Below are 11,713 nucleotides of genomic sequence, written 5' to 3'. Positions count from 1 at the left end.
TAGGGTATCAGGAATAAGTATGTAAAGTTTGAAGATGATCACTTAAGAATTGTGGCCTGTAGGCGACACACACACACCCACCCACACAGGGGCGACGGCAATATACGTCCACATTATGAATGTTGACGTATAAAAATGGATTATATGGACTTGGTGTGCTAAAACAAAGAAAGTTTTCAAAATTTGAAGTCTTCATGGTTGTAGTATATATATTCGGGGATCTCTGTGAGACTGTGATTACCCATGTTGAATTGTTTACCCTGTAGCTGCACAGTGCTGAATGGTATATTTTTTCATATTTTCCAAAGTTACACATTTCAAAGACATTATGTTTGATTTTCTTCCAATTTTTATTATTCAATATCATCTCAAGCACATTTAGACACCAACATAAAGTCACTAAAGGTGTTGTGAATGTTTTTTGAGGCCCCCCGCCCCCATTGCAGGTGTTGTGACAATGTTTACCTTAACCTTAAATAACCTGAATCTTTTCAGGAAAAAAACTTCTTCTTTACCTTAAATCTACATCAAATATCTTATCTTAAAAACCTATAAGCTTATCTCTTATGATATGTGTTAGTGAACCAATGTCTTATCCGCTGAACCATCGCCCCCACCCCCACGACCTTTCTCTAACTAGAAATGGGCGTGGCTCTGCCCCTGGGGGTCGGGCATGCACCAAAAACAATAGGGATCTTCCTTGGGGTATAAGGAATAAGTATACCAAGTTTGAAGAAAATCCAGTAAGAATTGCGCCCTGTAGGCGACACAAAGACACACGAAAAGAAAATGGGAAATGGGCGTGGCTCTGCCCCTGGGGGTTGGGCATGTACCCCAAACGATAGGGATGTTCCTTAGGGTACAAAGAATGTGTATGCAAGATTATAAGTTAAGAAATGTGGCCTGTAGACGACAAACAAACAAATACTAGAAATGGGCGTGGCTCTGCCCCTGGGGGTCGGGCATGCACCAAAAACAATAGGGATCTTCCTTGGGGTATAAGGAATAAGTATACCAAGTTTGAAGAAAATCCAGTAAGAATTGCGCCCTGTAGGCGACACAAAGACACACGAAAAGAAAATGGGCGTGGCTCTGCCCCTGGGGGTTGGGCATGCACCCCAAACGATAGGGATGTTCCTTAGGGTACAAAGAATGTGTATGCAAAGTTTCAAGATTATTAGTTAAGAAATGTGGCCTGTAGACGACAAACAAACAAATACTAGAAATGGGCGTGGCTCTGCCCCGGGGGGTCGGGCATGCACCAAAAACAATAGGGATCTTCCTTGGGGTATAAGGAATAAGTATACCAAGTTTGAAGAAAATCCATGAAGAATTGCGCCCTGTAGGCGAACCACAGACACACACACACACACACACACACACACACACAGACAGGGGCGACGGCATAATACGTTCACATTATGAATGTGGACGTATAAAAATGAAATAAATATTTAAGCCTTAAATTGGTCTGTTCTGTTGATTTCTGGTTTTGGGTTGCTAAATATAACGCGAAATAAAGAAATAAATTCGCGGATAGAGAGGTGATCGCTAAATATAGATATCAACGTCATAATCATCCAATCGCACACAACATTTAGTCACGTGACGCTATCACGTGGTCCGCTTCTATAGCGTCGCCTAGCAATACAATGGAAGAAGCGTTCAAGGTGTAATTCAAGTTGTAATCTGCTATACTTTTGACTGAATTGTCAGTGGATTTACTAAGTAAATATGGATAGGTGTAATATTATTCATTATGGAGACGACAGGGATCTGTAAGTTTATATTTTTGTGTTTAATTTTATTGTTTCTTGTCAAAAAGTATGCAAAAAACTTGACAGTAAGTACTTAAGTAGGCGTAGCTTAGCTACTAAGCTAGCTTAACAAAATTAGGCCTAGCCTAGAAGAGAAGACCCGCATAGACTAGTACCGTATTACTAGGCTAATTATGACTAGGCCTTATAATTAAGATTGTTTTAATATGTATGTCATATTTGAAGTGGTTTGCTTTTAGACCTAGCCTGAAAGCCAGAGATTTAAAGTGTATGGCTAGGACAACTTTCCATAATAGCCTATCGCTAAATATAGATATCGACGTCGAAATCATCCAATCAGACGCAACTCCTTAGTCACGTGATGCTAGTCACGTGGTGTTATTCTGTAGCGTCGCCTAGCAATAAAATGGAAGACAGTCGAAGTCGCGGTTCATGTTGTAATCCGCTATCTTTTTACACCGAGTTGTCAGTGCATTTATAAAGTAAATATGGATAGGTGTAATATTATTCATTATGGAGACGACAGGGATCTGTAAGTGTAAATATTTGTATTTAATTTTATTGTTTCTTGTCAAAAAGCTGATCTTTTGCTAAGTTAGGTTTCAATCCAATTGCAATTCATTTCATTTTTTTGGACTGGAGTGGATTAGGATATATTTGTTATAATGTTAATGCTAGCTACCGTAGGTCGAGGTCTAGTACAGTGGATAGTCCCATGAAATTTAGACCTAGCCTGGAAGTCAGTGATAAAAAGGTCCAGGAAGCTTGAAACCAAAAAACTAAAAACTGATTGTGACGTCAATGAACAAAGGCTAAATGTTTGCCGTACGTTAAACGCGCATGCGTTACAGGAAGTACACCTGGAATAGTAAACAAATTCTCAATCATCAATCAATATCAGTCTTTTTAAAGCATACAGATTTGAGCTTACCCTTAGTTACGTATTCCGTATCAGTTGCTGTTATCAAATCTCAAATTTCCATCCTGTTCTCTTCCTTCATGAAGACAAATTTTTTCCCGTTTAGTCGGCAATCATGTTTGATCCGATTTCCTTTTATCCCCCCCCCCCCCAAAAAAAAAATAAATAAATAAATAAACCACTGAACCCCCATTTTAACTCTTATAAATACGATACTACTATACAAAATATTCTTCTAGAATGAGACATGTTCATCATGTCACAAAACCCTATATGGGCCTCTCTTGTCAGTGCTGAAATATCGTTGATGAAAAAAAGAGAGTGGGCTGGGATCACTGATATAGATCAGTGGCTGGGATCAAACATACATTGTAATAGCCGTTTAACCGTCTTGGACTTCGACTTGGCGCAGCAAAGCCAAAGGCCGTACCACTCGGCAAACCTCGGTAGATTCCGTTACTCTAGATGTAGGGTACTGGAATCTGCCGAGGTTTGACGAGTGAGGCCGTACATAAGAAAAATCGACAACGACAGTACCGACCATCCTTCGCCCACCCCACCCCCCACCCCCTTTCTAAAAGCCAATTCAGGTGTAAATGGAAATATTAAGCTTTTGGAAATAATATCTCCATTATTACATTTTTGAATGAACGATTTGCTACCTGTTAGTACCTACATCTTTCTCCGCCCCCCCCCCCCCACCACCGAACCCAACAAGCAATTCAACAATTATCTATATGTTGCATTTGAAAGTTTATATATATTGGCTTGTAAACGTGATAGGTGCTTTAATATAACGAATTTTTATACACACATTATGTCGTCAGCCCTGTCCATTCACTCATCCGTCCGTCCGTCCGTCAGAAATTGGATTATGACGGTGATTCTTTTCAAATTTAGTGGGAAGTATTGGGGTCGTGTGAGGACAAACCCTATATACTATATATATTCAGCGTCCTACAAAGTTCCGCCCCAGACCCCCACCCCCAGCCTTGCCGAAAACCTTGTCAACGCGATAGAGACTATATGTATTTAGCAAGTTCTTTTCAAATTTGGTGTGAAGCTTTTAGGTCATGAGACGACGAACACTACCGAATTTTAGCGTTTCCCCGCCTATACTCCATTCCTTATATATTCAGCCGGCTGAATATTATTTATATTCTATACCCATCTGACACATACTGGTACACAACTAGCCGCCCTACGCTCAATTATTCCCGAATAAATTACGTCATCGTTTATTCAACAGATACTAAAAGCGAAACAATATACATGACAGAGTAGTATTATGTGTAGTGGCACAGTCCCACATAACAATATGATGTTAATTTTACGTTACATTTACGTAAAAATGGTCAGTCAGTTTACCATCATTTTGCTCATCTTTTTAACGATAATTTTACGTCAGGAAATGACGTTAATCTAACGTAAACTTTACGTCATTTTTACGTTATATTTACGTCATTTTCTGACGTAAATCTAACGTAAACTTTACGTCATTTTCTGACGTAAATCTAACGTAAAATTTGCGTAAAGTTTACGTCATTTTCGTTAGATTTACGTCAGAAAATGACGTAAACTTTACGTTAGATTTACGTCAGAAAATGATGTAAATATAACGTAAAAATGACGTAAACTTTACGCTAGATTAACGTCATTTCCTGACGTTAAATTGTCGTTAAAAGGATGAGCAAAATGATGGATATCTAACCGACCATTATAACGTAAATCTAACATTAAATTAACATCATTTACGGATGCAATTCTAATGTCAAATTTTGATGACCAAAGTTACGAAAATATAACAAACCATTAAAACCTTCAAAATTATTCATTATTTGCGGCAGTAAATGGGAAGTACATTCAATCAATAATCAAATTTTCCTGACCCGTGGGTGAGGCTAAAAGTTGAGTGGTCCAACGTGTGCGCTTTAGATCATAAGGTCTGTCATTGAGTCAAGTGGTTTGTTTCCACACCCAACTTGAACATGGGTTTTCTCTGGGTCCTCCTACTACTAAAGATTCCTGGTGCGGATGAATTATTCAACTTGAATTGAATCACTTAGTCCCAAAGGACAGTTTATGTCTATTGGATGTTTTACCCCATTGCTCTCTATCTACCCATAACCAGTCAGAATTCTAAATGTATTGCACAGAAAAGTTAAAAATCTAGCAGAATAATATGACAAAATATACTACAAGTATGTATACATATACTTTATTTAAAAGACAAAAATATAATGTTATAAAATACAAAATACACATTTAAATATTAACAGTTTTTATCCACAGCTGTTTGAGAAATGAAGACGGGCATATGCCACACAGTGTGCAGAGCTATGGCGTACTCTTATATAAAATTCCAACTGCCAAGGGATCTTTCACACACACACACTTGAGTTTACACTGTACCTTGTTTTTTTGGTCCCTTCCGTATGACTAGTCAGCCATCCATGTCAGGTCCTCTGTCCGGCATCACTGACAAGGGAAAATGTTCAAGAAAAAGGTCTACATTAGCGCTATGAAAGTGCTGATATGCATATAAGAAAGAAAAAACTGGGATATTGACCAAATTGGGCCAAAACCTATAGCCTCTATCTTATTTGCTCAAGGTATTGATGGAATAGGAGTTAACTTTGGAATGAGTGAAATGAAATGGGGTTTAATGTCCTATTCCGACAGGGCTAATGACATGGAAATATGCTATACAGTGTCCTATTATGGAATTTTATCCAGACAGCGGCGCTAAAGCCTACTCTTATATCGAATTCAAACTGCCAAGGGATCTTTCACGTGCACACCAATGTGTGCACAGGACCTCGGTCATTCGTACCATCCAAACGACTAGACAGCTGTCCCTCCTTGTCAGGCCCTCTGTCCTGCACCTCTGACAAGGGGAGGAAACCAAGTCTGGAAATCACGAAGAACTTTCTCGGCCGACACTGGAATGGAATGTTGTGGAATGCTGAATATTGATAGGTTTCGTCCTCTCATGATTCCAGTGTGTAACACAAATTTGAAAAAGATCAATTAAGAATAAACACAGCATCTATTGCATTTGAAAAAGGGAGAATTAACCAAGGAAGGCAAAGTCCTGAAAAGCTGTATATTGATAATGCTTGTCCTCTCACAATCGGAATGATTCACATTTCACACCCAGTGTACGGACAAACAGGGCCAAAATTGATATGTGGGTGTATAAACAAAGATATATACTACACCAATATTACATGTGTTGCAGAATTGGTTTAACACATTTCAAATATAATTGTAACACGGATATTTGCAATGGTTGATCCATGACAAAAGATTTGAAATATTTTTGAAGAGACGCAAAAGGTTACGCCATACAGTGTGCTATAAGGGAAATTTTGCCCAGGCAGCAACGCTATGGCCTACTCTTGTATCGAATTCCAACTGCCAGGGGATCTTTTATGTGCATGCCAATGTGTACACTGGACCTTGGGGTTTTTTTTGTCCCATCCAAACGACTAGACAGCTGTCCTTGTCAGGCCCTCCATCCTGCATCACTGACAATGGGAAACCACACCGGAAAATCAGGATGAACTTTCTCGGCCAATGCAGGGATCGAACACCCGACCTCAAGGCTAGCGAGTCAGCGTCTTACCCACTTAGCCACATGATCCCCCCTTGGCCTATGTACATGTAGAGATGAATTTTGAGCTACCTTTATATATATATTTCTATTTTTAAAACCCGCGACAAGTATATTTATATCAAGGATGTAACCCTCTATCAGTTAACCCGTCACGGATTGGTTGCATTGGTGAACCGGTTCAAAATATTCGTTTCATATCATACCTGACCTTCAAATCCAGGAATTGTAGCCACAACGGGGATCACGTTGGTTAAGTCGGTAAGACACTGGCTATTTATTCTGGAGGTCGGGTGTTCGATCCCTGCATTGGCCGAGAAAGTTATTCCAGATTTTCCGGCATGATTCTCCCTTGTCAGTGATGCAGGACAGAGGGCTAGACAAGACAGCTGTCTAGTCATTAAAATAGGACAAAAAAATGAGGTCCCATGTACACATTGGCGTGCACGTACAAGAGCCCTTGAAGTTAGAATTCGATATAAGAGAAGGCCGTAGTGACACTGTCCGGGCAAAATTTCCCACATAGCACACTGTATGGCGTATGCCCATCTTCATTAGCCCAGTTCAGAGCAAAACAGTAGGACGTTAAACTTTCATTTCACTAGCCACAGCTCTGTTTTCTTTCACCAAAGGGGGGGGGGGGGTGGATGGCTGAATGGTTAGCGTGCGCGCACTGTATCATAAAGTCTGTCATTGAGTCGACTGGCGTGGTTTCGAATCCCCAGTTGTACGTGGCAAGGAGTAGGGTCGCCTGTCCAACTTCATGGGTTTTCTCCGGGTCCTCCGTTTTCCTCCCACTCCTAAAGACCCCTACGCGCAAGCGAATTATGTAAATAAAAAATTAAACCATATGTTAGTCCCGAAATGACCTAGTTTGTGTCGAGTGGACGGTAAACCCCATTTCTCTCTCTCTCTTTCACCAAAGGGGGGGATCAAGTGGCTAAGTGGGTAAGACGCTGGCTCGCTAGCCTGGAGATCGGGTGTTCGATCCCTGTAAGTTCATCCTGATTTTCCGGCGTGGTTTCCCTTGTCAGTGATGCAGGACGGAGGGACTGACAAGGACAGCTGTCTAGTCGTTATGGGACGAAAAACTGAGGTCCCGTGTAGACATCGGCGTGCACGTAAAAGATCCCTTGGCAGTTGGAATTCGATATAAGAGTAGGCCGTAGCCCCGCTGCCCAGGCAAAATTTCCCTCATAGCACACTGTATGGCATATGCTCGTCTTCATTAGCCCAGGTTAGGAGCAGAATAGTAGGACGTTAAACCCCATTTCATTTCATTTCATTTCTTTCACCAAAGACCACATAAATACTTCATTTAGCACTTGTCATTTGAAACAGTTATAGCCTATGTCTTGTCTGGAAGAGGGGGCATCATCACATTACCATACAGGGTATAAGTCGATGTTGAGTATAAGTCAAATTGCCAAATTTTACATTTTTCCGACCTACATCCATAATTAAGTAGAGGCGGTATATAAGACTAATGTTTTTCAACTCCACGAGTTTCGAGACTGTTATCCTAGTCTAATACCGTGCCGGTGTACGCCGAAGAAAAGTTGGGCCATATAAATAATGAGGGTCTGGGACAGTTGTCAATAACACTTGCATTTATAAACAAACATGAATCGTGATGACGAATTAGGATTCAATAAAAAAAAACAACATAGATATGGCCCATGAAGAGAGAAATTTTACAATAAAAAAAAATTAAGAGTGTTGGATATTGAACTGACAATGCAATCAAATGGACTTTCGGAAATGGCATTCTTATATAAATTTCATGGGCGTCAACATCTTGTTTTAGGACTAGTTACCTTCCTTAGACTTTGTTTATGATAATGTAAAAGACCGGATAATCTAGCCTATGACCGATTATTCTCAAATGTTGACAACGCAACCACACTAATATTCGTAGAATATAGAATATTTTTTTCTAGATGATAGAGACTAATAATATGCCAACATTGAAATGTGTGCATAAATATGGTATATACTTAACTACACCAATATTATACCTATGTCATAGAATTTGTTACAAACATTACAAATATAATCTTAATAGAGATCTTTGCTATGGTTGATCTATCAGTAAAAATTGGAAGATTTGTAAGGAACGCAAAAGGTTATTGTTTACTGGCTGCAGCAGGGAGCAATAACAGGAACACAGATGATTTTCAACTCACTGATACAACTCAGTTTAAACTTTAAGCCAAAGAGCTGTTATATAATACTGTGACAGGATATCTGCTCTAAACTAACTAGTCATCAAAGAATTGACTGTCAAAAGTTCAGACAGAAAGTATTTTAGGCCTACAATGCTTGTAAAGCTTTGGCCTACATTCTGATGATATTTGTGCTACCATAGATACATATATATTTATATCATTACGTTATGTGACAAGTAGTAGTGTTTGGCAAGTAGTAGTGTTGTCTAGCTATCATTATAAAGCCCATATAAATCTTTTTAGAACTTCTTTGTCATTACTGCCACCAAGGGTGCTCAAATATACATGTAGGATCTGTAAAAAAAAAAAATAAATAAATAAAAAGCAACTTTATACTCCCCCAAAAAAACGTAATTGGGTTAAACGGCCTACTGTTCAGCTCCAACTGGGCTGACAGCCAACCTACTGTGGATCTGTAATGAAATGGGGTTCAACATCATACTGTTCTGCTCAAACTGGGCTAAAGAAGTTGGACAAATGCTTGAAAGTGTGCTGTGATGGAAATTTTGACTGGACCGTGTGTACAAAAGAGCTTGGTTTTTTGTCCTATCCGAACAACTGTACATTAGCCCTTACCAGCCTCTCTGTCTTGCACCAGTTAAAAGAGGAACCATGCCAGAAAATCCTGATGAACTTTCTTGGCCACCACAAGAAAAAATAAGCAGGGGAGTAGGACTGAAACCTTTATGTACAAGTATGTACGGGCAAACTTGTTATTTAATGTTATAGGCCTATGTATATAATTAGAGTCTTGATTATCCATTTTTCAATTAAATTAAATCATTAACATTAACCGCCAGTGTTTGAATCTTTGAACATCTCGAGTACCCGATGGCATTGATACTTGATTATAGACTTAGCAAGTTAATACATTAAAATGTCTTATAAAAAATTTTAACATTTACAGTCTCAAGAAATACCTACTTAACCTACGTACAATATATAGATTTAGCTCTTGCATTATGCATTATTAAATTTGCAAAAATATCAGTACAATAACAACAAAAAAACCCAACCTGAAACACCCATAAAAATGTTTAGAAAATACTACATGTACTTATATTATAATTAGCACAGCCTGAATTTTAACAGTCTACATCATTAATAAATTCGTTATGTGTTTGATAATTTTGGAACCAGTATTACTTTCGATAACTTAAAGCAATGTTGATTTTGTTTATGAATAGTATGGTTTACGGACAATGTAACTGCATCGTGTTAAAAACAAATACTGACTGTCTGATATACAAAGTTGCGTGCAAACTTTTTCCACGGCCAGATTATTTTTTTTTATCAACATTAGATCTATCGGTATACTGTCAACGGAAGTTCGCATAAAAAGTGCACTTACCTTCAACTTTACTTTGCTGAATCCAAAATCGTGTGTGTATGTGTGGAATAGCTTTATTTAACTTTAAATCACGGCATCATTTCTTGTTTGGGAAAAATAATAATTACATTATGCCGCCATTTTAAATCCCAGAATTCCGTACGTTCCGGTCAAACGAACAAACAAAAAATATTTAATAAATAATTGAAGCAATTTAGATAAATAACAACAATAACCGTAACCTATAAAAAAAATATTGTAATGTGAATAGAAATAATATGATATAAACCGATTTAAACACAATCATCAACCGTGAACAGATCGTGACCTTGACCTTGCCCGAGTCGATAAAAATATATTTTTACATCTATGTAGTTCTGAAAATGGCGGCTGTTCGTTTGAAAGGCCTGTAATATTTCTGATAATGAATCTATTCATATAATTTGTTTGTATACGCTCTACCATATTTTATATGAGGTTACATAATTATGTTATATTAAAAGAATAATCAAATCGGGGAATTTTAATTTTCAGAGATAGGTCTTTTATCGAGAGACGATAAATATATGGACTTTTTTAGCTAGAGTAGATCTCTATGTTAATTGACTGGGTCATTAATATGTAACAGGCATTGCCTGAGTAGAGCGAAGCTGATCATTGTCAAATATAAAACCTTCATAATTAATTTTCTCAAGTGATACAAAAAATGTTAAATAATTTAGTTTTTCAAAATTGATTTTTATTTAGATCTAAATTTTATACATTAATTTTGTTTTTAAAAAAAAGAACAAAAAAGTGTGAGAATTATTTTCATTGACGTAAAAAATATGTGACGTCATTGATTAGACGCATCATAGAAATAGTTCTATGAGGCGCGTAATCTTGCTTGGACGAGATTTGGTAAGTTGACATGCGCATTGCCTATTTTCTCCAGTGTATCCGGTTTCGGTCTGAATTTTTTCTTAATCAACAGTCTGTGGGTAACATTTTCAATTACGCTCCTGTGTTACCGGAAAAGAGCTTTGCTCAAGCACCGCGCTTCGCGCGATGCTGTAGAGCTTCGCTCTATATTATCTATTTTTCAGATTCATAACTTAAAAAAATGGAACTAGTCTTGGTCCAACCTTTATTTTTATATGGTTTTACAACTTATATAATTAAGTGTTGAACTTTTAAATTCGAAATAAAAAAACGGCACCAATCGACTCATGACCTATTTTATATATTAGGCGTTTTTGTGAGTCGATTAGATTAGGTTTTGATTTGCTAGTACGATTTGGTATGATTTCGATTTGATTAGCTATGGTCCACAAATGTGAAATTTGATAATTACGATTTGGTAAGATGGCTGCCACCACGGACACCGATCAGAAAAAAAATTGTCTCTGGTAACATGACGAGGGGGGCGTGTGTTTCACGTGTAGTCCAAGTTACCTACAGATTACAGTGACACTGCTGGCACCCAGAGGGCCTAAAATTGCTTAGAGCCAGAGGTGATCTAACATTCTTGTGGACTATAAAGTTAACATTAAAGGAGCTAAATCGCTAACATTTGGGACCTAGAAATTGACAAAAGTGGGTCGCAATGCATATAATACTGTAGTATGAATGTATATAAACTGATTTACATTCAATGGTTTCCGTTTTTACTCCAATTTCAAATCCGTTATGTTCGGCGAAATAAGCCAGCAGTCTCAAGCGAGTGCAAATTTCTAGCGTCTGGTTATTCCAGTTTACATACGCCGTTTGATTTGGTGCAATGTGTCTAGCCACGTCCCTCGAGTCTCTTGATACAACTAGGGCTGAAGCGCATTATGGTACACGATTCGTGTACCAATGGTA

At 38.1% G+C, this 11,713-nt stretch overlaps 1 long non-coding RNA gene across 1 annotated transcript; it reads right to left on the bottom strand.

Moving 5' to 3' along the window:
* Positions 1 to 4,899: 4,899 nt before the first annotated feature.
* On the bottom strand, positions 4,900 to 10,011 carry LOC130014436 (uncharacterized). Its single transcript, XR_008789441.1, has 2 exons — positions 9,893 to 10,011; positions 4,900 to 8,835 (listed from the first exon to the last, which is right to left on the bottom strand). It is a non-coding gene; the product is annotated as an uncharacterized LOC130014436 (long non-coding RNA).
* Between the last annotated feature and the right edge of the window lie 1,702 nt (positions 10,012 to 11,713).

This window comes from Patella vulgata, chromosome 1 (genome assembly GCF_932274485.2).
Source record: "Patella vulgata chromosome 1, xgPatVulg1.2, whole genome shotgun sequence".
In the NCBI taxonomy this organism is placed as follows: domain Eukaryota; kingdom Metazoa; phylum Mollusca; class Gastropoda; family Patellidae; genus Patella; species Patella vulgata.
Note: the sequence above shows the minus strand (reverse complement) of the source record. Positions and strands in the feature narration are given on the sequence as shown.